The sequence below is a fragment of the Parasteatoda tepidariorum genome, chromosome 11, assembly GCF_982258835.1.
Source record: "Parasteatoda tepidariorum strain Cologne lab strain chromosome 11, Ptep-v5.0, whole genome shotgun sequence".
In the NCBI taxonomy this organism is placed as follows: Eukaryota; Metazoa; Arthropoda; class Arachnida; order Araneae; family Theridiidae; genus Parasteatoda; species Parasteatoda tepidariorum.
In genome coordinates this window covers 98,922,704-98,950,659 of record NC_141765.1, presented here as the reverse complement: position 1 = coordinate 98,950,659, position 27,956 = coordinate 98,922,704, and the positions used below count along the sequence as shown (strand labels likewise).

General features: G+C 30.0%; 1 long non-coding RNA gene across 1 annotated transcript; it reads left to right on the top strand.

Moving 5' to 3' along the window:
• The first annotated feature begins 318 nt into the window (after positions 1 to 318).
• Positions 319 to 11,299, top strand: LOC147801991 (uncharacterized). Its single transcript, XR_015430357.1, has 2 exons — positions 319 to 4,485; positions 10,988 to 11,299. It is a non-coding gene; the product is annotated as an uncharacterized LOC147801991 (long non-coding RNA).
• Positions 11,300 to 27,956: the final 16,657 nt, after the last annotated feature.

The window sequence follows — 27,956 nt, the reverse complement described above, 5'->3', positions numbered from 1 at the left end:
CTAATTTAGTAAGTAACATTGAACGTTTTTGATTTTTTCACAACCGCTCGGTTAAACAGCATATATACAGTCCCTTCGTGCCGCTTACTGATTGCTATCTCCTATAGATTATATGCTTGCTATTTTGATGTGTGAAATATTGATATTAATATTATCCAATTTCTCTTTCAAGGTCATGAAACTAAGGAAATCGGAGCTTAAGCTCAAGAATTTTGATGGAAAAAAAATGATAAGTACCGATTTTATTGCTTGATTTCAATTCTCTTTCTCTCATTTATGTATATATATATATATATATATATATATATATATATATAATATTTATTTTACTTCATTTATAAATATAATTGTATATAAGCACAATAAAAACAAAAAGAGAAAAAAGAGAATGCTTTTATAAATTTGGAAAAACAAAGCCTTTATTTCTCAGTTAAATATTAAATTAGTTTAGAGCATGCAACATTAAAAAAACACTATTCTGCATTTTTCTTCACAGAATTGATTTATTATTTGTATACCAAGACATGTGTTTATTAAGTTTTGAAGAATTGGCATTTAAATAAACAAAACGAAATAGGGAAGGTGGATATAGTATCGAAAGGTTTATTAACTATCAAATTATTTTGCACGCAGCTTATAGAATATTAGTAAGTCTTATATTGCTTTAATTCATATTTTTTTAAGTATTTAAATTTTGAATATGGAAACGAATTTACATACAATAACTTTATCATTATTTCTCTTGATCAGAAGGTCAATCTAAATTAATTAATAATACTCTCGATATAAATTATATTATGTCCTGATTATGATTCAGAAATTATGTGTCGTTATCGGCACGGCTGCTATCGTGATAGTAAATATTTTTTTAATAACTATTCTCCTTCGTTTTTCTTTTTTTCTACTAATATTTTTATAAACGATTATGTTCCTGCCAGTTCGATATCTTTTCATTTTCTTTTGAGTCATTATGCCCCAACCAGTTCGAGTGATGAACTGGTTGATGATGGGGTATGTCTTCCAGAAAGTCCGGAATATGATTGAGTAATTCTGTATCGCTAGCGGTAAAAGAATTACTTGATCTATGTGCTTGTATTGCCGGGGCCGTATTAACGATTTAGAAATTCATCTGCAGAGTGTAGTTGCAATGAATTTCTTAATCTAGGACCTGTCCGCCTTCCGGACACTGGAAGCTTACTTGCTGTCGAGGTAATAATGCTTATTTTTTTCTAACATTTTTCTTTGTTTTGCTTTTTTTTTCTATGATTTTTCTAGTTATTATGCCCCAACCAGTTCGAGTGATGAACTGGTTGATGATGGGGTATGTCTTCCATGAAGTCCGGAATATGATTGAGTAATTCTGTATCGCTAGCGGTAAAAGAATTACTTGATCTATGTGCTTGTATTGCCGGGGCCGTAGTAACGATTTAGAAATTCATCTGCAGAGTGTAGTTGCAATGAATTTCTTAATCTAGGACCTGTCCGCCTTCCGAACACTGGAAGCTTACTTGCTGTCGAGGTAATAATGCTTATTTTTTTCTAACATTTTTCTTTGTTTTGCTTTTTTTTTCTATGATTTTTCTAGTTATTATGCCCCAACCAGTTCGAGTGATGAACTGGTTGATGATGGGGTATGTCTTCCATGAAGTCCGGAATATGATTGAGTAATTCTGCATCGCTAGCGGTAAAAGAATTACTTGATCTATGTGCTTGTATTGCCGGGGCCGTATTAACGATTTAGAAATTCATCTGCAGAGTGTAGTTGCAATGAATTTCTTAATCTAGGACCTGTCCGCCTTCCGGACACTGGAAGCTTACTTGCTGTCGAGGTAATAATGCTTATTTTTTTCTAACATTTTTCTTTGTTTTACTTTTTTTTTTCTATGATTTTTCTAGTTATTATGCCCCAACCAGTTCGAGTGATGAACTGGTTGATGATGGGGTATGTCTTCCATGAAGTCCGGAATATGATTGAGTAATTCTGTATCGCTAGCGGTAAAAGAATTACTTGATCTATGTGCTTGTATTGCCGGGGCCGTATTAACGATTTAGAAATTCATCTGCAGAGTGTAGTTGCAATGAATTTCTTAATCTAGGACCTGTCCGCCTTCCGGACACTGGAAGCTTACTTGCTGTCGAGGTAATAATGGTTACTTTTTTCTAACATTTTTCTTTTGCTTTTTTTTTCTATGATTTTTCTAGTTATTATGCCCCAACCAGTTCGAGTGATGAACTGGTTGATGATGGGGTATGTCTTCCATGAAGTCCGGAATATGATTGAGTAATTCTGTATCGCTAGCGGTAAAAGAATTACTTGATCTATGTGCTTGTATTGCCGGGGCCGTAGTAACGATTTAGAAATTCATCTGCAGAGTGTAGTTGCAATGAATTTTTTAATCTAGGACCTGTCCGCCTTCCGGACACTGGAAGCTTACTTGCTGTCGAGGTAATAATGCTTATTTTTTTTCTAACATTTTTCTTTGTTTTGCTTTTTATTTCTATGATTTCTATGATTTTTTCTATGATTTCTATGATTTTTTCTATGATTTCTATGATTTTTTCTATGATTTCTATAATTCATTTTATCTATGATCACATTAAGTTAATTATATTCACTAATTCTATTAAATTTAGTTTAGATAATTAGTGAAAGGTTGAAAATTTTTATCCGATTATGTTATTATTTATTAAGCCAAATTGTCAATAAATAAACAAATAGTCAATATCATCATATAAGCTATTTTTAATGTTTTACCTTAAACCGTAAATAATTCTTTTCGGACTCATGTTATTAACTAAAAGAGAACTTACTTTAAAAAATGTAAATGCTAATTGCATCACATTTAGGATTTAAAAACACATTTTGTTCTCAAAAATCAAGTAATTTATACGAGTTTTTTTTTCATTAACTGAGTAGTTAGGTGATTGAAGAATTTTATAAATTATCTTAAACATTCGATTTCCTTAAAATTTTATATAATAAAATATAAATATAATTTTATATTGTATAATACTTTTCTGCATGCGCATTTCACCGAAACTGGCGCTTTCGCACTTAAAACCTTTCGTACGAGAACGTTCGGAACCTAATTTAAATTTGCGAAATTTCCCATTGAGTCATATTTCAAAGTTGATCTCTAAACATAGTTTTGGTCTCAAAACATTGAAATAATTTTCTTCAGCTGTTTTTATAAAGAACTGTTCTAAAAGAAAAAAATTTTCTCGTAAAATCTGTGATATGTCGACATTCATTGGTCCATTTCACTCGAAATAAGCTCATGCGTTTTTTTTTTACTCTTTCAAAATGTGAAAATATTGCCCATAATATTAAAATATGAAATATTTTTATGTGTACATGAAAAATAATATCACATTTTCAATTAAATATTAAATCATTTAAAAATAATGATTAGAAATACAATTACGGTTGACATTCAGTTTTTCTCTGTGCGTACAGGCGTTGTTGTAAACACGAAGCTCGTCTGTTAGTTTAAATAGGTAATGTATGTATTTGTTACTATTAAAAATATCTTGTAGAAAGATGTTGAGGTTTGTCGCAGACAAAAATTCTGCCTGGAGGGTCACTATAACGATGAATAAAGAATATAATTTCTAAGCTTTCTTTTTTAGACTTCGAAGTCGGTGCACAAAAAATCAGTGATTACTCAAATGCAAAATTTCAAACTCGAAAAATGACGTCGAAATTGCTAAGGATTAAAATATAATAACAAGATAAATGGCAAAAGAAGCAAAAAAAAGCATTTGAGGTTTATAAAGAATCCTGTCTTACGCAGAGTGTTCCGAAAAGTCTGCTCTTAATATGTATTTTTTTAAATCCTTTTAAAGAAATGAAAATAAAAAGTATACACATGAGGAGTCCTAAATTAATATTCAAGAGAAAAAATAATGAATAAGAGGAATGTAGTAATCATCAAAACAGATTTAATTGGACGTCGAAACTTTAACATGTTTTCAACAATCTTTCAACTTATATTTGTTTCCACACGCAATCAAACTTGCCTTGTTATTTATTATATACACCTTCCTGTGCTGTGATATGTCAGATTTCGATAGTGTTTTCGTCCCCCCCCCCTGGTTAAATAATAATTGCGATCCCCAATTTGTTTTTATTTATGATCCTCAATAGAAAAAAATAATGTGTTAATGTCTGCCTTTATCAAACATTCAGTCTCTACTTCTTTAAAGTTTTTTTTTCCAACCTGTGTTCTACTTTTATTATCAGAGGATACAATTTAGTCAGCTATTTTCAGCTATTATTTTTTTACAGTTAGTCACTTGTGACATATTCAATATGTTGTATATCAGTGTCCTGAGTAAATTTTTATTTTGATGTGTTATTTGAAATTTTGAGTATTTCATCTTTTTTTTTTTTCTTTGCATTTTACAGGATTAACTGCAGTCTTTATATCTATGAAGGGGAATTGTAGGTTTTGCGTGTTACATCATTTTTCTTAAATGGTTCTGGTAAGAATTTCATTTAATGCTTTAACCATTTTAAAATCTCTTTAAAGTGAATAAAATGTTTTTTGTTTTTATATTTCCTATGTAATTGTCTGATAGCTTTTTTGGGCAATTAAGTGAAAATTTAATGATTTTGTTTAAAGACTGCTCCCCAATTTTGAACATGCCCAATTCATTCTGGAAAACAGTCTTTTTACAGAAGCTATTGTTCTCTGCTGTATTAAACTTGGGCAGATAACTTTATCAGTTTTGGAAATTTGTCCCAAATGGTGCTCTTCCTTTCCTGAGTTTTAAATCCCTTAAATAAGAATGACGATGTCGTGATTTTTAAATCGCGTGAATACGAATCGAAATTGATATTTTAAATTGCGAGAAGACTCACAAGGTCTGATTTTTAAAATGCGTGAATATGAATCGCAATGTGGTATTTAAATCGTGTGAATGCGAATCGAGATGTATGATTTTTGAATTTCGAGAAGTGTAACAGCGAATGATTTTTTAAACGCCAAAATACAAATCGGGATATGCGATTTTAAATCTCATGAATACGAATCGCGATGGATGATTTTTAAATCTTGTTAATGTCAATAGGGAACGTGATTTTTAGCGAATCACGATGTGTGATTTTTAAATTGCGAGAAGAATCAAAACGTATGATTCTTAAAACGCGTAAGTACGAATAGCGATATATGATTTTTAAATCATGTGACTATAAATAACTTGATTTGCGACAAAATCGGCACAAATAAACCACGTCATAATTGATTATCTAAATGAACGATTTGTAATAATATCGCTCTAAAACAGTGGTTTCCAACTGGCGGCCCGCTAAGCCATTTTTTGTGGCCCGCGAACTAAAATATATTAGTTGTCGTTCTCAGCGGACAATTTTTGTAAAAAATCTATATGGATTTAAAATACTTTTCTTCCATTTAAAAAAACCTAATTTCTTCGTTTCTGTGAAATTTAACGTACCAACGGTGCAAAAAAAATTATTTCTCAGGTTTTGCATCCAAGAAAATATTTATTTAAACACAAAAATAATCGTGTATGTTGCTCTTTTTTATTTCGTTTTTTTTTTTGTATTTTGTGAAGGTAATTTAGCATGTGCGTACCAGAAATTTTCTCGAAGAAATTCTCCCATTTAGCTTTTTGAAACCATTTATTTTGAATGAAATTACTTACATTTGTAAATTTTAAAACGCATAAAAGAGGGAATGAATATCAAATTTTATTTAACTTCCCTGAATTGAATATCGCATGAGCGGAAAAGGAAAAAAATTTAATTTCATATGATCGAGAATTTTTTGTTGTTGCCATAATTCCTAATAAGTCGAAAATTTTTTAATTTATCACAGAATAAAATCTAAAAGAAAAAAAATCTTGTCACTAAGTTTCTGATTAAGATAAGATTCAAAATGATACGTTACAAGTATTCGTAATGCTAGTATACGTAACAAGTATTTGTAATGCTTGTTATTTTGCTTTTTAATGTTAAAAAAACTTTGATAAAAATCTGACTGTAATATTCACTGTACCTTCAACCATAAAAGAGTCCTGTATAAAATTTTGATTAAGTTGTGGCCCGATGTTTGACTGGTGATTTTGATTGCGCCCCCCGGCCACATGTAAGTTGGAAACCCCTGCTCTAAAGATATCAAAATTTTAAATATCTCGTGGAAATGCGTAGCAATAGTGATTTAAATTTGCGATAAAGTTTGCGCAAATAAAGCTCGTCAAAAACGAATTTATGTAAATGCCCCATTCCAAACTTTCAAGACGTAAAATATCTTTAAAAAAATCGTAATTTCAGAAACTACGTGAAAATGGATAGCATTGAATTTATGATAAATTCGGCACATATGGCGAATGACGTAAGTGATAACTAGAATTCAAAATTCGTTCGTGTATTCTAATAATGTCGTGTTAAAAATATGATATTTTCAAGACTATGCGTAAATCCGTAGTGTTAACCATCGAAAAAACAATCGAAAACCTACATTGGTTGAGATTGGGTGTGTCAAAAACTTAAACGAGCAATCTCAGACTTTTTTTATTTTTCAAAATAAAAAAAATTGAGTTTTATTTCATTTTTTTAAAACTACTTACGGTTGCTGCTCATGGCGCTTGTGCCGCAAGGTGTGTACCCCTATATTTATGAAACTTAGTCTCATAATTGCGTGTTTTCGTAGTTAGATATTCTGCAAACTATCAAATTATATTTTTCGCATTTTTCAAAATCTTATTCTCTACGCAATCAAGTAGATTATATTTTCAATAATATCCTAATCAATTGTTTTAGTAATTAAATTTAAGTTTTTCTTTAAATCAAACATTCGTTTTTTTATTATTATATTTTATAACCGTCGCTCAACAGCCAACCCAATATTTGGGTTTACGACTACTAATGTTCAACTCCGTTTGAAATTTTGAACCAAATCCAGAAGACAGGGGAACGCCTGGATCGAGTATTGGGAGAAACATGCCTTTGTGGAGGACTTTTTGATGGAGCTAACCTGCATTTGTGTTACATGGAGAGGAAAACCATGAAAACTCCCCCCCCCCATTGTTTAGCCCGACGGCAATGGGATTCGTCAGCACTGTGGTCAATGTATGCAAATTTCGAGATGTTACTCTCGCTTTTGGACTCTTACACTTCCCTACAGCACTGAGCTTCTTATTTGAAAAGTTAAAACAATTATTGTTTTTTTATTATTATTATTACTTTTTATTCTAACTATTCTAACTAAAACACGCTTTTCAGATAAAATGTATTAACTTTACAATATATTTCTCACTTGAAACCAATCCAGAAGACAAGGGAACTCCTGGATGAAGTATCGGGCTAAATTTCGCTTTAGTGGAGGGCTTTTTGGTGGAACTAAGCTGCATTCACGTTACATGGAGAGGAAAACCATGAAAAATTATCTCGATTCGCTCGACGGCACAGGGACTCGACGAATTATAAGTTATTATTTTTTTCAAATTAAGAGCCAAAACCATTATCTTACGTAAAACTTACGTGTAAATTCATTTCAATTCAATATACTTTGTTACTAAATGAATAATACCAAGACTCTAAAGTGGACAAATGAAAAATGACATTTAACTTCAAAAAATATGAAGATGTCAATAAAAGTCGAAATGTTTTGGGACCTCGAAAATTCACGTCACTAGTCATTTACGTTAAGCAAGTTCTGAGATTGCCAGTGCTTAAAGCAAATGTTTAACGTTCTCAAATACGAGGGTTGATATTTATATTTCTGGCCTAATAATGAAAAAACAAAAATGTAGGATAGAAATTGGTTTTATTGTTCTTCAAAATATTCTCCATGATGATCAATACACTTTTGCATGCGTTTGAACCAATTTTCAAAGCACTTTTTCCAGTCCGATTGAGGTAACTCCAAAACATGCGTTTTGAATACATCAACCGCTTCTTCGGGGGTCGAAAATCGTTGTCCATGTAATTTATTTTTGATGTGTGGGAATAAGAAGAAGTCATTGGGTGCCAAATCAGGGCTGTACGGCGGATGACCCATCAGTTCGATCTTTCGATCCGTCAGAAATGCCTTTGTTTGAGTCGATGTGTGAGAGCTCGCATTGTCATGATGAAGAATGATTTGCCTGTTCTTCTGCTTTTTTCGAATTTCTCCGATGACTTGTGGCAAACAAATGGTCGTGTACCACTCAGAATTGAATGTCCTGCGTTGCTCTAACGCCACTGTTGCCACATGACCGTTAATGCCGAAGAAACAGGCAATCATTTGTTTCGATGTGCTTCTTCCTCGAACAACTTTTGTTGGTTTTGCCTCGTCTTGGAAGACCCATACAGTTGATTGCTGTTTTGTTTCCGGCTCATATGCACAGATCCATGATTCGTCACCTGTGTAGATGTTATACACAGCCTTTGATGTACCTTGAACGTATTTTTCCAACATTTCCTTGCACCAATCGATGCGAGCCTTTTTTTGAGCGTTTGTCAGATTATGCGGGATCCAACGCGAACAAATTTTTTTTACGCTCAAATGTTCATGCAATATTTTATTGATGCTAGTCATACTGATGTCCAAAGACGCCTCTATCTCACGGTATGTCACATGACGATCTTGCTTTATCAGTTCACGCACAGCATCGATCTTTTCTAGCACAACAACGGATTTTGGACGACCTGCACGGGATTCGTCCTGGATCGAACATCGACCACGATTAAATTCGTTATACCAATTTCTTACAGTGCTGTAGGATGGAGCTTTATCGCTGAATAAAGAATTAAGTTCATCGAAGCACTCTTGTCTTGACAATCCACGTCGAAAGTTATGAAAAATACTGGCGCGAAAATGTTCACGATTCAATTCCATTTTTTGAAAGAGAAGAACTTTTCAATTTACTGTCAACAACACAAATGAAGCTATAATGGTAAATCGTCTGCTGAATTTATGTTTAAAAGTATCAAACTTTCGATTAAAATCGTCTGCGGTCGCCTAGCAACACTTACTGTTGCCAAGGCCAGAAATATAAATAGCAACCCTCGTATAGGCACCCATTTTCAAGACTCGCCAGATGTGAATGAGGAGAACAGGAGTGATTTGAAACAAAAAATGTTTGGTTGCGAATGGAGGGCTTTTTGGTTGAACTAACCTGCATTTGCGTTACATGGAGAGAAAAGCCACTAATTTTTTATTTTTTAGTTTTTATTAAAAGAAAGCTTAGAATTATCTCCAGTTAGTTGAAAATTAAACCTTATTAAGGAATTAAATACATTCTGCTGCTTTGGAATTACTTGATGCGAAACAGCTGACTATTTAGTAAGCATTACTATTTACTCGAAGAAATGATTATAAATTATTTATTATCTTTTTTATTGTTTCCTATTAGAATAATGAAAAATAAGTGCATATATGCGCAATGCGAAAAAAAAATACAACATGTTACTTTTCTTTTTAAATGGAGAAAAAATTAATGTGTTAAAATTTTATTTTGACGTTCAAACTTATTCTCGCCCGCTATCTTTAAGAAAGTTGCCTTTTTTAAAAAAAAATGATGAATTTTTTTTTAGAGAATCTTGTAATATTATTTTTAAACTTTAGCACACCTCACAAAGTATTGTTATAGCAGGAAAATGGTTGGTAGGTCTTATTTTGTTTAACAGCAAGTACTAAAAATGGAAAATTGTAAAAAAAATTCCAAAACTTTGCTAATTTTAGAATTGTCATATCAAAAATTCTTTCTTTTTCTAACTTCAGGTTTTTCTTAATACTCAAATAAAGTATAGAATACATTTATGAATTTTAAATTATTTTATAGCTGTAATTATCATGTTCAAAAAATAGTTTCAATATACGTTTTTCTTCTCCATAAATTTTAAATAGAAATTGTTCTTATTTCGCAGTAAAGAGTTCATTCATTAATGTTCATCGTGTTTTCTTAATGTTCATCGTGTTATCATTTATGTTTAATTAATTTTTTAACCCCAGAATTGAAATAATTTTGGAGGAATTAATTTACTGCTAGAAACAATTTAACTTATTAAAATTATTGGAAATCAAATTTATTTCTTTACTTTATTAAGACGGCGGGAAAGCAGTGATGAGAATTGCATATAATCATATAACTTGCGTAATTTTAAGTAAGAAATATTTTAAAAAATTAATGGGAGTATAATATAAACTCTATCATAATATGTCCTTAAGTATATCTTAAAACATATCTAAATTAGATTTTTGATCGAAGAATAAAAAATATATTTTCAAAATTTTCGAATAGGGCGAAGATGTTAAGTTGTTCGAAATAATTGACCTTTTAACTATTTAACTTTGAATCAAGGGAAGATTTATTTCATTGTTTCATTCGACTTTTCAGATATCAATTGTTGACGGAATTGTTTAACTTGCCAGCTGTTAAATAAAAACAATAAAAAATTAATAAGTAAATTACACTATTTTGACTTTTTAGAAAGTTGTGACGAATTACAAGTTATTAATTTTTTAAATTAGAACCCAAAACCATTATCTTACGTAAAACTTATTTTAATTCAATATACTTTTACGAAGTGTATAATGCCAAGACCCTGAAGTAAATTTTTTGATTTGTATTGTATTAAGTTTTGTATTATTGCAATTAATTTTAGTAAAATATTAGTCTAATTCTTTTTATTCATTTTTTAATTTAGTTATAATGTTTTTCTAATTTATTTTATTTCATTTATTTATTTTATTTTATTTCATTTAAATATTTTATTTTATTTGTTTATTTATTTCTGTTTATAGATTTATTAATTTTGCTTAAATGTTAGAATTTGATTTTCTTTCTTTTTTTATATTATTTATTTTTTATTTTTGTGACTTTTGGAAGTTTATACAATTTTTCTTAGTTTATTATTAAATTGTTGCTATTATTTAATAGCTCTACCACACGAAACCAAGAAGCGAAGGCCTTTGTTATCATTCTATTATTGTAAAAAATGTGTTATAAAGAGGTAATAATAATGTACTTTTTATTACAGTGTCTACAACAAGGGATCGGGGGTGCCCCCAGACTTGTCTGCCGAATTAAACAACGCTCTTCAACCTCATTTTCGAGGATTTCAAAATGGACTATAAATAGACTACAAAAAGAACAAACTTTTCCGTATCAGTTTAAGAATCGACTATCTGTTAAAATGGTGTATTTCAAGAGAATTGATTATTCCCTGTACCGAATATCTTGGTTCTAATTCTGCAGTTTTAAAAAAAAGCAGTGTGATATTCATTATAGTAATTAATATTACTGCAGGTTATTCATATACTGGTGGATGTAAGTAAAATAATATTTGGTGTTGGTGTCTTTATTTACTTTCGAAACATAAATTTTAAAATCGAATCTTCGTAGATACATTTTAAATGTAAGGAAAGTTATTACGTGTTTTCTTAGTATTTCTACACATGTCGAAAAAGTTATTTTCAATTTACCCATATAGTTTTATAAAGAATATGTTCATATTATAGACTTTTAATTTGCTTGATATGAGCTATCACGTGATATTATCGATCAGGGTAGGTAATTACAAAAATATTTAATTACAATAATATTAATAAGGAAACTTTTTTTTAAACTTTTTTGGGAAAGAGGGTTCAAAAATAATATTGATTGTATATGATATGGTTGCAAAACAAGCGACTCACCAGCTGCCGCATGAAGTTTACCCCTATCGTTTATTGATGTGCTGCCCGCGACAGCCCCAGAACGCAATAAAAAACTTATAAATTTGATTTATTTATAATTATTTTTTTTGGAAAATAAAAGGCTGATATTTTTATGTAGTGCACCGAAGTTTTAGAAGCATCTAATCTACAATGTAGTTTTTCGATCACTTTTCGCAATATTTTTTAATGCAGCAAAATAATAACGTAAAATACTTTCGAATTAATATAATCACTTTTAAAGTTCTATGATACCTTTTCTTAGTTAATGTAAGTTGCTTTTCTTACTTGTTGGTTTACTACATGTTTCCTAAAATCCCAATCTTTTAAATACGATATTATAACTACTCGCAAATTTCGAAGCGAGTACTTTTAATGTACTATAGTGTCAATTTTATTGTAAATCCAAGTTAATATTTTTATTTTTTTTATCCTGTTTTGTATTCTGTACTCAAATGTGCGACTTTATTTTTGCTAACATTACAGCAAATCTAAAAGGTTTATTCTTTTAACAGATATTGTTATTCTTTTCCCCGGGGCTTCGAAAAACTAAATATTTTTAATCCGTATAATAACGACTCGCAATTTTCTAACCAGGCAATCTAATCATCACTTTTGACATTTGGTTTATTTTTTGCCGATTTAATCATCAATCCATGTTTTTTTTAATTTATTAGCCCTTTTGATTCATGACTGTACTCATTCGCTTGAACGAGAAAAAATTAAAAGGACACAGTATTTCACTTGCATGCATAGCAATATAAATTGTGCGTAAAAAGTGCAAGCACAAAATTTTAATTCTTAACTTTTAGTTTGATCGTCTCGAGATTGGTTTTGAATACAGATAGTATATATATATATATATATATATACATACATACATACATACATACAAGAAATCCATAACATCCAGTGAAGGAACGTAAATGTTTTTCTTTTTTTTACATATTTACTAGACTAACATTTAAATAATTGAATGAATTTCAATATTGAGTCTTCGGTATCAACCGTTCTATGTAGTTACTATATGAATCAATAGATGGCACAATCAAAGTTTTAATGAAAATTTCCCGTTAACAAATATTTTTTTTTATTTGCCATAATTTGGTATTTAACATCAGTAGAATCTGATTATTAAAATACTATCAACTATAGAGCGAAAAAAATCGATATTAAGGACAAGCAATTGTATTAAATAGAGTAAAAAATAATTGTTCTTAAAGAGGAGAAAAACGTTTCGCCAAATCACTTTTTCAAAGCGAAAATTTAAAACATTTCACTGTGGCAGACTTCATAATATGTAAAAGAAGCTATCAAATTATCTTTAAAAGTAATTAATCTTATTAGTAAACATTCAATAAATTCGAAATAGCTTGTACATGTTATATGCATAAAATTGTTTTGTTTTTTATTAATTGAAGGGTTGTTAGCTATGATTTTTCAAGCCAGAATAATAGCACTTATTAAAACAATTGTACAAGCTTCCTTATCAATTTACGATTAATTTAGAAACAGCCTATTCTATCAATTATAGTGGCGCTATCTGTCAATCTATGTAGCAGAACTCCGAAACGGCTTTAAAGTTTTTTTTAGTAAGAACTTCATATAAGGATTTCTTTATTATCCTTATTGATTTCCTTATTATAGGAATGAATTTTAGGCTAAAAATATCTAAAGAATGTAAATTTTAGAATGTTGTTAGAAAAATAATTAATTTGAAGTAGTCATTCTTTTACTTATACTACTCATTTACATTTACTAATGATAATTGAAGTATAATCATTGAAATAAAATCAAATACTCGAGTATTTATGAAATGTTGCTGTGCAGTCACATAACAGTTATTCATCTAAAATAATAATTCATTTAAAAATATTTTAAATATGTCCTTTTAAAATTTACTATCTGATTGTAATTAATATAATTTTCTTTTGTTTCAATTATTTTATACTTTAAATCACAGATAGTTATGCCGTTAAGAGGCCAGATAAATCCCATTTTGATTTAAGAAACTATGTTAACATTAAAGTAAATATGGTGTCTTGTTAATACATTTTAGTATGGGAACGTACTTCTTTGCAAGCCTCTTTTACTACTTGCCTCCATATCAGTGTCTCACATAGACGCGCCCTTGAATGATTTGTAAAACCTGACACAATTTTTCTTTAAAATAATAATATGAGAAAAATGACATTCTGGTACTTAAAATCATTCATTCTATTTTAGTTTATTTAAAATTATTTTAATATCAATTTAATTAATAATTGCGACGGAAAGGTGGAATTTAGAAAAAGTGCGAAATCAGAACATAGTATGCACTTACCACTTTGAAATAAAATTTTTCCTATAGATATGAGAAAAGAGATACACAACTTTTTTTTGACTGATGGCAATTCTGGTTATTTTAAATTAAACAACCATGTTTCAGATACATTACTTTTTATCAGTCAACTAAAGTAACATGTTTGCTGCTTAAACTTAAAATTCTTTAAAAAAAAATGTATTTCAATGCCGAAGAATACCAAAATCTTACTTTGAAAAGGTGAGGTAAGTATTAAATCAAAAAATAGATTTGAAAAAATATAAATATTGGGGAAACGTGATGACTTTTTTTAATCACATTACGTAATACAAAAGTGCATTTTTAAATTAATTAATTAAAATGCTCTTGAATTGAAGTAAAAAATAGATGATTGTTTTATTGGGCAACATAAATGCCAATCAAATATTTTAATTCAAGAAATTAAATTGTTCGTGGGGGGCGCATTTTGTTTTTAAAAGAGTTTCTTTCATTTAATAACATAAAAAGGTTTATCATATGTAAAGAAAAAAAAAGTATTTGTCTAGCGAAAATAAAGTTTCAAAATTGGAAAAAAAAAAAATTTTCTGGAATTACCAATTTAACTTTATTTTCATGAATGTTTTTATTTCAGAAATAACGAAGCCTATTATTCGCCCGCTTACTTTAATTTCAGAAGAAAGTCAAGTTTTTTCACTTGTCAAGTGGAAAATTCTTTTCTTCTCTAGTAAGTTTGTTAATTAAATTTGACACATTATTTGTTTTAATGTCTAAATTTCAAAAAGAGCGAAACACTTCATTGGCCCTTAAACTAAATTTCAGAAGAAAGATTTCTTGTTGAAAAATAGCTTCTAAATTGAAGTAAAAAAGCTCTTTTTTTTAAAAAAATAACCAATTTAATTTTGCTTTATTTTCACAAATGCCTAATGTTCAGAAGGAGCGAAGCCAATTATTCGCCCTCTCATTTAAAGTTCCGAGTGAAATAAAGTTTAAAACTTAAAAAATAACTTCAAAGTTGATTTTTTTTTTGAAATTATCAATTTAACTTGCTATTATTTTAATGAATATCTAAATTTCAGAAGCGGGGAAGCACGTTATTCGCTTCCTTACTTAAATTTCAGAGGAAAATGAAGTTTTTTACGTAAAAGATCGCTTTGAAGTTGGAAAAAAAGGGCTTTTTTTTCTCTATTTCTAATTTCAGAAGGGGCCAGACTCATTATTGACCCTTTAATTAAGTTTCAAAAGAATATAAGGATATTCTTTTGAAAATAATTTCAAAATAGAAAAAAAAAGTTTTTATTTTGGCAGCTAATGTTCAAATTTCAGGAGGGGCGAAATATTTTCTTCATCCTCTCACTTAATTTTCAGACTGTTGCCTCTGCCCCACACCCCTGGTTGTCACGCCAGGAAGTGTTGGTTATATTAGCAGACAAGAATAAACCGTACAGTGTAGCCTTTATTCTCCTTGTAAAAATAATGATGCCTATCGCATGCATTAAGACAGTGGTTCACAAACTGGGGGCAATGAGTATTAAAAAGGAAATAAATTAAAATAATGATAAAAATTTAGCGAATATAGAAATAGAAAATTTATACGAAACCAATCGTTCAGATGAAGAATTATGAATTATATAAGACAAATTAAAATTAAGCGAAGATCTGTCAGCCAGATTCTCTCAGAACAAAGAATTTTCTTGAATGCGGATTTCTGACGAAAATTCATGATTTAACTGAAAGCACAAAAACTTCATTGTTAAGATAAACAATAGAGTTTTCAAATTTTAATTATCAACGAATTCAATTGAAATAAATATATGTATATCTTCTTCAAAAAATAAATATACAGAAAATAGAGCTAAGGAAGATGGCAGTTAACATTTAGAGGGAGGGAGGCGATAGGCTAAAAAATGTAGGCGTTATTTGGAAACCATTATTGGGCTAGGATTTCTGCCATAGTGAAAAAATGGAAATGCTCTGTGTCGACATTTTGAACGTTGTGTAATTTCACGTTTAGGAAAAATCTTTATCAGAAAGTAGGTCTTTATAAAATGTTAATTATTTTTATTACTTAAAAATTTGAGCACAATGGGTCAAATATTTTAACAAAATATCAAATTTCAGAAAAATACGTATTTTTAAAATTTGAAGAATTATTCGATACATTTCGTTCAAAAAGATTCCAACCTTTAGACTGCCCTCCTGACCAATATATTCGGACCATAATTCCTAGATTGAAGCTACTCTCTATATTTGAACGACATTAATCCGAATGCGAAGAAGTGGAATGTTTATTCTGAGAAAACACGATTTCTTGTCTAATTTTGCAACTTAAGAAAATTGCTAAGAGTCCATTAATATTATAAGAAAAAGCTTTTTATTCGGCTTTTCATCACGGAAACCGCCGTATTTTAAAGGGTATATGGACCCCAATAAAAATTCCAAGCATAAATAAAAATCTATATATGTTACTGTGAATGACCGAAATCTGGAGAATGTCGACTTTCACCGGTGAATGTCAACAATCACATAGTCGCTTTGGTGAATGTCCGAAATATTTGTTACATCCAATTTTATATTAATTTATGCGTTGATATTATAATATTTATTTGATATAATTACATTTATTCGATATTTTAATACTTACTGACGATAGATTGGAAGAAACATCAGTGTTTGGAGTACCGGGCAATGGAACTTGACCTTAAAAATATCAGTGTAGGGTATACCGGGCAGTGGCACTTAACTAGACCTAGTATATATATTTCGGACATTTACCAAAGGCCTAGTCTTACTAGATCTAGTTAAGTGGCACTCCCCGGTATATCCTACACTGATGTTTTTTTTTAAGGTTCAGTGCCACTGCCCGATATACCCTACATGATACTTTTTTAACGTCAAGTACCACTGCCCGGTATACATATGCCCGAAACTCCAAACACTGATGTTTCTTCTAATCTATCGTCAGTAAGTATTAAACTATCGAATAAATGTAATTATATCAAATAATATCAGCGAATAAATTATTATAAAATTGGATATAACAAATATTTCAGACATTCATCAAAGCGACTATGTGATTGTTGACATTCAAGGGTGAAAGTAGACAACCACCGATTTCGGTCATTCACAGTAACATATATATAGAATAAACAAAAATTTTTTTGATCTAAAGATTGTCACACGGTGCTATCTTAATAGTTTAAGTGAATTATAAATATTTTATTAAACGCTGCATAAGAAAACATCTTTTCCATTACGAGCTCCGTTTTCCAATTTTTTCCTAAGTGGTGGAACACCGATTTAATAAACAAAAAAATAATTTTGAATTGATTTTTGTTATTGTTCAAACAATTTAAAAATTAGGTGCTGTGTCAGATGGTTGAATTTTTCTGGAATATTATATTTAGTTTATGCATAAACTGAAAATAAACTGAATTTGAAATAAATAATGATTCGATATTACATTAGGTTTCTAAAATTGTTACTACTTTAATTGATTTTTATTTTGTACCCGTCGTTGAATAGCCGACCCATTTGTACGTCACTTCTAATGTTCCGTAGCCTTGTCATTTTGAACAAAATCCAGAAGACAAGTGAACTCCTGGATCAAGTATTGGAAGAAATTTGTCTTCATGGAGGACTTTTCTATGGAACTAACCCGCGTTTGCGTTACATGGAGAAGAAAACCTCCCACAGTTAGCCTAACCGCAAGGGGAGTCTAACCCATGATCCATTTACCATTGTGGATATTCTACGTCAGCAAGCAGCATGTGGAATTCGTATCGACCAGCCATCGAGGGGATTCGAACCCGGTTCACCTCATTGAAAAGCTCTATCCCCTGACCCATCACGGCTCAATTTAATTGAATTGTCTTAACTCTCGGCCCTACATGGAACACGTTTTGGGAATCGGTGTTCTAGAGATCGTCGTTTACGACGAATTTTTGACTCAAATTATAAGGAATAACCCCAGTTTTGTTAATTTGAGCTCTTGAGCCGCTAATTGTTCATTTTATTCTTTCCATCCCTTTTTCATTGCATTGAATCAGAATATATTTTCAAAGAAAGCAGTTTTAGTTATTTACTAAATATAACATTAATTTAAACATTTTTGTCTTGTAGGATAAAATAAAATTATATTATAATTTTCACGCATCGTTTTATATTGGAAGATAATTCTTTCTCTGTTCCTGTTTTTAAATAATTTCAGAAAAATATTTTACTATTTATCAATTACTTTTGAAATTTTAAGCACGTTCGAATTGGATTTTTTTTCATCACCTTGTGTGGAAAATGTAATTATTTCCGCATCTACATTGCTTAAAACCAGCGATAGTTCAATATTAATAGTTTCTCAGTTTTTTTTAAATTTTACACAATGTTTTATATAATATTTTAAATGCATCGTTCAATTAAAATTTTAGTGGTGGGAGTGATGGTCAAGTATAAAATTTCCGCAACAGCCCGTAGTGGGCCATGGGGGATAAGACTGCACTATTTCGTGACTGACGGCATAATTGTGGCAATGTGGTAATCACAGGCCCCCTTTACTTCACGCTCCAACTGATGCCCATCGATCTAATTGAGAGGGCTTCAAACCTCCTCTGGGAATCGAACCTTAACTCTTCGGAATGACAGTTTATTGCCTTAGCCACTGAGCCATTACGACTCAAAACAGTGTTGAGAGAATTCCGATAATTTTCACCTATTTTCGCTGTTATGAACCAATCCACTCCAAATTTAAAGCTCAAACGTTAGAAGACACTCCTGCCGGACCTAACTGTCAACTTCAAAATTACCCCCTGAGCACCGATTGGGGAGCTTTCCATAGTAATAGTAGATACATATTATACAAGGCCGGGATAACTTGGCGCGTAGGGCGCTGGACTCACGTTTTTGAAAACGGAAGTTTGAATCCAGCCGGCCGGTGAAGTAAAATCGTGACTGTTGCACGTTAAATCTGTTGGATCACGAAGTACTCCATGTTCTCATAAAAAATCAATACGTCTGGGGGTACTCAATTGTAGATTGATGGTTCTCCGGTTCTGGTCAAAATTATGATCTGTAGATGTATGAATGGGTGAGCCCTATAAGCAGGTGTGGCAGAAGTCAAATTCTTGGCCATAGATGGCGCCATTGGAATTCAGGAACAATCTTACCCCATCTGCCTATATGGCCGTGTTCAACAACTATACATATTACGTAAAATATTTATCTATCAATTCTAATAGATAAATATTTTTATAATAGTTGCATTGAGATAAAGTTGACGACCTTTTCCAGATCGAACTCCATTCTTTTTCTATAGAAGTATTTTAAATAAAACTCTCCAGCGGAAAAGATTAGGAAGCTTTTTTCATGTGGAAATCTATGCAAAAGAAACAAGTTGCTGTGCACTTGCGCGTTGCGTTTTTCGGTTTTACCCGTTTTCACTGTTATTTTTGAGCATCTTGTGAAGCATCTTGCTATAGTAGAACTAAAGTAATGAACAGTGCGTAAAAAAGAAAAAAAATAAGCGAAACACCTTGAATAACTTTTGATCTAATGACAGCATTTTTAAGTTCTTGTACAAGTTAATAGTTCAAGGAGTAGGGGTGATCTTAAATCTGTTAATTAGTTAGTGTAGATGATACTTTAGGTTACGAAATCAGATGCAATAACGTATTTTCTCCGAATAACAATTTTTCTACCGATTATGATTATTGACTCCCAAAATAAAGGGGATTGCTGCAATCTAGAAAATAGAGTTCCAAAGTTTGGTGAGGGGAGAGGTCAAAAGTTTGATCCCCTTATTGTTAATTTTACTTATTGCGTATTTCTTCTTAAAACATTTTAAGAAATTAACATAAAATTTAATTAATAGTATGAAAAGAAAGAGAAGTGCTAAACACATCGAATGTTCTTCAACCAACTGAAAATGGCAACAAATGATTTCAGTCGGCACTGATGGGGGTTATCTGGCACACGTGATAAAAACAATCGATTTTACAGCAAAAAGCATTTTCATTTTTCGTTGTTGCTGTTGTCGTAGGCAATTAAAGCAAAGGGTGCGATTGTTCTTGTTTTTTAGTGGCGCCATCTACGGCCAAGAATTTGACTTCTGCCACACCCATACGTCACACCCGCTTACAGGGTGAACACATTCATACATCCATTCCTTCTTCCACAGATCGTAATTTCTGACCTGATCCAGAGAACGATCAATCTCCAATTCAGTACCTTCAGAGGTATAATTTTTTATGGGAACTGTGTGACTCGATAGATTTAACTTTCACCAGTCGCTATTTACTACACAGAGAGTCTTCGAATGGCTAAATTCCCGTTCTCATGAAGGTGGGTTCTGCCAACCAGGTTCATTTATCGTTAAAAGTATTGCTGCAAAAATTACAGCAATTTTTTTACAATGTGCTAGTTGCAAACTAAAAAAAAAAAAATTTAAGCACTTAATACATTAAATAATTCAATGAATTCCATAAATAAGAAGCACACTCTCATCAAGTTCTAAAAATCTTACTATTTTTACGAAAGAACACACATCTATAAAGCTGTTGAAACCTGTGTAAAGGTTTCATAACTTAAAAAGAAGCTCATTTGAGAATATTTAAATATATTTTGAAATCATTCACGCTTATAATTAAACTGAAGCACGTATGAATGTAATAAGTAAGCGGTAAGTATAAATTGAATTTCCTTCATAAAATGTGCTTTTTTTTTTTTTTTGCTCTTAAGTTTCATAAATTCAATTTTCAACCAGTGACGTTATATATTTCGTTAAGTCTAACTAAGAAAATCGTTAGTCTATAAATCGTTAGTCTAACTAAGAAAGGTTTCGTGGTTTTCTTCTCTTTGTAACAAAGTACAAGGTGGTTTTACTGAAATAGCTTCTCATTGATAAGAAATTGCACCATCAGAAAGGTTCCTAATTTTACATTAAAATCGAAATACAGAATTTATTATTAAAATCGAAAATCTTCTTTTTAGTTTAGCAACGTTGGTATTACAAAAAAAAAAAATTCTACTTTTTAATTTTTAGAATATCGTTTTAAATGACAATTTATTTTATTTCATGTTAGATTTAAAATGCCTTCAACTCTAGATTTTTAGTTTACTCGGTGATTCTTTTAAAAGTTTCATTTTAGTGCTCTATTTTTTTTTAAAAAAGATAAAATTGATGAAACCCAAAAATATTCCTCATTTTTATTTCCATACTTTTTGCTTTAGCAGAATATTTTTTTTAATAGAAATAAAATTTCATTCACACATTTCAATCTTTATTGTACTTAATATTTGTTTTCAGCAGTAAATTATTGTAGATTTATGGTTTCTCCCTAAGCCAGGAGCAGAATTATATCTAATGTTCGACTACAAAATTCTTTATCATTGCAAATGTTGTATATGAATTATGAGATCGGGCGAACCATAGAGGGTTTCTTTGGTTTTCTTCATTGTTATGTTGATTACTGCCATCGCAAGTCTTGCCATGCAGGTTGTGACAGTAACTTTTCTTTTCTTCGTTGCGATCAAAATTAGAAAGTATTAAACATTGGTTTTATCATCGCCGATGATAAAATAAATGAGACATAGCATTTTTACATGCAGTTCAATTAAATTATAACAATAATATGTATTGCAATTTTCTATATTTTAATTAAAAAAAACTTTATTATCATTTTTTTTATTAAAAGTGTAAGTTTAATTGAAGCCAGGGGGGAAATAAGCAGAATTCTATCACCGTTGTTACGTGTAAATTTACAACAAAATCTATGCATTATTTTTTTTAATATTAAGTAAGAGTGAAACTTGCACTGGCGATAATTTTTCTGAAATTGGCGTAATTTTTTTAGTTTTTGGTAACCCTTTAAGATGACGTTGAATCCCGGCTCAAAACAAACTAATTCAAGTTTGAATACGCGGTAAGTGTCTTTAAAATTCAAATTAATTTTTATATTTTATCCTACATATTTAAAAGGTTCCTATTTTACTTGGTTTAAAAAAATTTCATCTAGAATCAACAAAAGGGATAATATTCGTCTAAAATATTCAATTACTAAGCATTGTATATTAGTTTACTTAAGTAAATTAATCTAAATGATTTAATGTGTAGTTGACCTGCAGAAGTTATTGCAGGTTGATATCGGAATTTTCATATCGTGATATATATTTTGAAAAATATCACTATTTAGCAATAAATCAAGTTATTTTTCTTTTTAACTTCTTTGCATTATTTTGACATTACATAATATTCAAACTTCATATCCTCATTTTTGAGAATGTAGATTTCTCAAATCGGCAGATCTCACAATCCGCGAATAAATCTTGCCTAAAATTATATTCTTTAACAGGCGTTTACATTTAATTTTATCTTATGGAGCTTATATTATTTCCTCTAAAATTTTAGTTGGTTTGTAGAAATTGGGATTTTTTTTTATCAAATATACAATAATCTGACGAAAGCAGATACATTTAGAAAAAACCTGTTTATAGTTCTGAATATTTTTAATGTAAAGATAAAAGTATTTGAATTATGAAATTGTTCATGGAGTATGAATATACTGAAGTGTAGTAAAATTATGAGTGCAAAGGAAAAATAATTGTTCTAACAGCTTAGAATAGTTCTAATAGAAACATAATTTACATCCTTGCATTTGGGAATTTTATTTTAACTTGAAGAATTTTATGAGAGATACTTACATATATTTTTATTTACTTTAATCATTATATTATGATTGATTTTTTTAAAATTTTTATTTATATAATCAATAGATTTTTACATAACTTATTTCCTATAAACTTCCGAAGTATTAAATAAATTATTAATTATTAATTGAATATAAATATAGCTGGATAAAAATTGTTAACATTATCTCTCAGAACCTTATAGGACATTTTTTAAGTACTGCTGACCTAAAAAATACTTCGCCCAAATGAAGTAACTTAGCAAAATGTGGGTCAGAAGTTATGTTTTTGATACACACTTTTATTAAACATATTTTTCATACTTTTTTTTATTGATTATGTGTTAATATAGGTCAAAATAAGTGACAAATATATTTACCGGTGTCTTTTTCCGTGTTAATGTTAAAATCTTCCAAACACAGCTCACTTCCATTTTTTTTTTAAATTTGCAGTTATTTAGAGATCTAAGAGAAACAGTTATTCATCTTAGAAATTTCTCTAATTTACAAAATCAGTTATTGATTACTTTTTGAATATGAATGGAAAAAAATTGGATTTGGATTTTATACTTTAATGCAATTTTGGATTTCATCACACGAAAACAATTGTCGTGTCATTTTGGATTTTATACTTTAATTCAAATATAATTTGATATTTTAACATATTTTTAGGACATATTAAACTATTTTTCTATAAGTAAAAAATATCAAACTATATGCACCTGAAAAAAATCTATATAAGGGAGATCCTATGTTTGTCAAAAGGTTCATGACAATGAAATTTATTAACATTCTTTTTTTTAATCGAGAGAAAATGTTAATTATTTTCTAATACGATTAAGAAAAAGGAAACAACTTTAATAACCTTTGATAGAATGATTGGGTTTTCGCTTTACTGGAAGTAAATATTTGAGAGTCTAATCTTAAATATATTAATTAATTAGGGCAGACTTTATTTTACGCTACGAAGGAAGACACAAAAATGCTTTTCAATAAACGTATTTTGTACCGACTTTTGAACCCTCCATATATGGGAGGATCTGGAAAATAAGATTCCACTATGAAGCAGATGAGTGTTAATTCTTAATGCTAAATTCACTTTTTTGCGTTTTTTACAAGATTTGGTTGAGTAGTTTTTTTCTTAATAATTGGTCTTTATTTCGCATTTTATTAAATTATGGTCAAAAGGTTTTTCAATTGAAATGCATATTAATTTTTTATATACCTTTTTATACTTTGTAAGTAAAAATGCCAAAGTTCCAAATTTGAGCGTAATGAGTCGAATAGTTTTCAAAAAAGAAAAGTTTATAAGTACTATATCATATTTGAAATGTTTCGTTCGATTTCGTTCAAATTTTGCATTTTGTGTCGGGGTTTGATTACGCAGGTTTTCTGATTTTGCATCTAAAAATATAAACTGCGAAAATCAAATTTTCATTTAGGGTTATGCTTTCGAATCATTAAGCTTGTGATGAAGTAGATGAAACTCGGATTATCGAATCAAAAGCAGAGATGCCAACTTGCTCCGGACAGCAAATACATATTTTAAAGTGGTAGTTTATCAACTGTGATTCTTGGTTTAATAAATTCAATTTAGTAGATTTTTACCCACCACTATTTCTAAATAATTTGTAGGCTTATATAATTCACCACTTTATAATACTTATCTAATGCTATGCCTTTTGACAAGCAAGCAAAAATAGTCAAATATTTGCAAAATTTACTTTGTAGTTATTTACCGTTTCTTTAATTAATTTCGCGGAGCAGTTGGCGGCATCTCTGCAAAAGTTATTGAAAGTGTGCCTTTCGCAATTTCGAAAGAGCAATTTTGTGTTAATTTTTTTACGTGTGATAGTTTTTTTTACTGCCGTTGTAAACGTTGAAAGCTAAATTATTCAAAAACAAAAGTAAAACAACTAAAATGAAGAAAAGCAAAGATAACAGACATTATTTAAATAATGTAATTTTAGAAACTAGAAAATATGATTCATTGACAGATTTATGCCAAACAAAGGAAATCATAATTAAAAATTTGAACATAAAATATTCAGATAAAAAGGTGAAATTATTGATGACAATTTTTCCCCAAAAATTATGCAACAGCTAAACAAGATATTACACATGTATACAAGTGTTATAGAATATTTCGATTTTTTTTATGAACTAAGAATTTCAAATACATTTAATATGAACTGAAAAATATTGAATTAAAAACAAATTATTGTGATGAATTTGTAAAGCATTGGGTTTTTAGCTGTGCACATTGATCAAAATTTTCTTAATTCATTTTTTTTTTATATGTACATCACTTAGGCCTTGGTAAAAGCTAAAATTCAATATTTAAACTTTTAAGGAAAAGAGAAGAAAAAAAACTACCGCCGTTTTTCTGTGGCGCTGCCCAAATAGTATATTGCCGCGATGACTCAGAGGATAGAGCGTTCGCCTTCCAATGAACCGGGGTTCGATCCCGATTATGGCTTTTGGATACGAATTCCGCATCCGGCTTGCATCGACCACAGTGCTGACGTGAAATATCCTCTGTGGTAGACAGCTCATGGGGTAGAGTCAACACCTCCTAGAAAAGAGTAGGCCTCTGCACGGGTTACCATAAATATCCTTTAGTAGTCCAAACGTAATGACATATTTCGTATTTTTAACCACTGCGCAGCTTAGTACCCCGAACGTAATGACATCTTTCTTATTTTTCATCAACTGCGCAGTTAACTTCGTCACATCGGACTACTAAATTGATCCGTGCTGAGGCCTTCCTTATTCTAGGAGGTGTTGGTAGAGTCCCCTTGCCGTCAGGCGAACCGTAAAAGGTTCTCGTGGTCTTCCTCTCCATGTAACGCTAATGTGAAATAGTTCCATCAAAAGGTCCTCCACGAATGCAAATTTCTCCCAATACTTGATCCAGGAGTTCCCTTGTCTTCGGGATTGGGTTCAAACTTACGAGGCTACGGAATTGAACATTCGTAGTCATAAACACAAAATTGAGCCATCAAGGATAACAGTTCTTTGTTTGCCAAGGCAAAATTGGTTCCCACTCAATCAACGATTTCAACAGGATTAATTTTCACCATCGACTAAGTTATGGCAAAATTACATAACTACTGTGACTAACTAATTCACCAGGTTTTACTCCAAATGAAAATTTAATGAAAAAACTACAGGAAGTTGCTCTTATAAAGTAAGCTGAGCTTGTGGAAAACTCGACATAGGCTAGTATGGAAAAAAAAATTCAGCAAAAACTTGTTTATTCAATACAAGATCGCTAATCTGCAGTGCGATTCTCAAAGACGATGCTTCGAAATATTTTCTCCATTTATAAATGAATTTTAGAGTTTATAACGAAATATTACAATATTTTACGTCACATAAAATTCTAATCTAATATTTAATTTTTCTTATAAAAATAACTTGCGCAATAATTTACGCTTTATTTTAAAAAAAATTTTAAAATATTGTAAAGTGTGTAAGTTTGCCTTTCTAAATTTGAAGTTTAATTAAGTATAAAACACTATAAGAATCAATCTAACCGCCAAAGTTTTCAATTATTCTAATATTTTTAAACAGAGTTGTTGTTAGCTTGAGTGTAGTGTCAGAGTATCTCCCAAAGACTTTCAAAAAACTGTTTCTTCAAATTATTTCCTTAACCTCAAGGAATATATTATAGTATAATGCAAAATTAATAATTTTAGACAGCTCATATATAATTTGTCGAAGCAATTCTATGATTGTCACTTTTATGTAATCTTAAAAACCATTTAATAAATTTTATTTAAAAAAATTGTTGAACAAAATTTATATACTGTTACTTTATAATTGCAGTTAATGATTATTTAGTCTAATTTATGCCCAATGCAACTCTTTTTAATTATAATGATTTTTGTAAACATATGTTTAATACTTTTTATTTTTTAAATATTTTTTTTCTTTGTTTCGTAGCAAAATAGCACGTTTTAAAATCGCGATCTACATCCTGATTTGTTAAAAGCATAAATTTTACGGTAAAATTTGATGGATACCTGTTATGTTGAATATCATATTTTTTAACCAATATATTCCATTTTATGAAAAATGTCCTTCTTTACATTAATAATTATTTTTATATACAGAGTAAGATTTTTTTAACCTGTTTCAGCATTCTAAACTGTTTCATTTAAGTTTTTAAAAAAATTTTCAAAATTAAGATCCGGACTTCGAAGATCGCACCAAACGCATAAAAATATTAAGAAGGACACATTTTTACGAATGGGATTCCTTAAGATTTTAAGAGCATCTCAACGCTTAAAATTTGATGGATTAATTATGTTATGTATTACATTACATAATAATGTTATGATGGATCTGATTTCTTTTCGGATAAAAGTTAAAACGAAATAAATATATAAAAACTGTTTTTATGATTTCGGTACTCTGAACAAAGTGATCATATCTCGAATACAAGCCTAAACTAATTTATTCTATTACTTTTTTCATTGTCAATGCATTTTATGACCATTATAATTAAATAAGATTTCCCACTATTTTTCCACTACAGGAACAATTCTAAAAGGTAAAGTTAAATAAAATTTAACTAAAAATAATGTCTAATTAATTAAAATTATGGAATTAAAAATATTTCAGGTTGAAGCAATTATAAATGATGATTCAGAAGAAATCTAAATTTGAAAGATAAAACTTAAAAAATATCTACGCAGTTGTAATTTTATATTATTTTTTGTCAATTTTCTAATAATAAAATAAATTCTTATTATGCTTAATACTGTAGTATTTCTCTACAGCGGAAAATTAGTGGTTAGATTTAAAGACGTTCTTAAAGAATCAAATTTACTGTATTTTGCGAACATTCCTTTAAAAGCCTTTGGAACCAAGTTGCAATTTCTTTTTTTTTTTTTTTAATATTCTATTATTGTTATAAACTTGAGTCCTTCTAAATGAGAGACTATACATTGACTATAAATACTGACTTTTTAAGCGAAAGTGAAGTATTTTTAGTGAAATGAAATTGAATTTCTGAAAAGTCTAATAAAACTGAAATCACATTTAAATATGAAAACGTCGATAACTATTATGGCTCACTCCTATAAAAACGACTTGGTACGCCTATGGATGCTGCAGTTATGCTTGTGAGGATCTAGAAATGATTGAAAACCGATCCTCTGCTGAGATTTTAATACTCTTGCTAGTCAGAAAGCAGTTAGGATTCCGATTACATTATTCCATTCTCAAAAGCAAGAAAACAATTTAATGGAAACGCGTTGAAAATCAAATTATGCTGCAAACGCTCTTTATAAGCTGCCCATTTATTGCAAC